The sequence below is a fragment of the Theobroma umbraticum genome, unplaced genomic scaffold (genome assembly GCF_002168275.2).
Source record: "Theobroma umbraticum cultivar Fairchild unplaced genomic scaffold, ASM216827v3 scaffold_25.0, whole genome shotgun sequence".
NCBI lineage: Eukaryota > Viridiplantae > Streptophyta > Magnoliopsida > Malvales > Malvaceae > Theobroma > Theobroma umbraticum.
In genome coordinates this window covers 1,090,232-1,090,828 of record NW_018397282.1, presented here as the reverse complement: position 1 = coordinate 1,090,828, position 597 = coordinate 1,090,232, and positions in this window count along the sequence as shown.

The following is a 597-nucleotide window of genomic DNA, read 5'->3' as shown; positions in this document are numbered from 1 at the left end:
AATAACTAAAACTAATCTAAAATCTATTAGCAAAATTATTTTATTAAATTCGAGTGATTACTAGACCTAAGATTATGATGTCCTTGAATAAGTCATTTGATTATTGTCTCTCTCTCTTAACTTAGTTTAATAAATTAAGTTGTTAACCTAGAGTCCTAATTTATTTACAAGTCTTTGTCGAGTTTCTAATAAAAATATCTTTTCTAATTAATTTATTATATGTTGATACAAATTAAATTGAAGATAGATTCATTACGTTCGTACTCTAATGTTGGCTATGTATGGCTTATAGGTGTATGTCTACCCTCTATGCAAATCAAATCACCTAATCAACTAAGTGCATTCGATCATATGCTATTGTATTCAAGGTCTACATAAATCTCCTTCGTTAAGGTTTAACCTAGGTTTCCAAGTCAATCTGATTGGTGATCAGACAATTAGAGGCATTAAGAACTGAATAAAATAAACAACTAAAATCCATCAAATATAAGCAAAAGAGAGATAAATAAATCAGACTACGTATTAAGTTCAATTATAATCTTAAATAAATAATTTAGTTCCCCATGAAGTCACACATCATCATCAAATTAAAGTTAA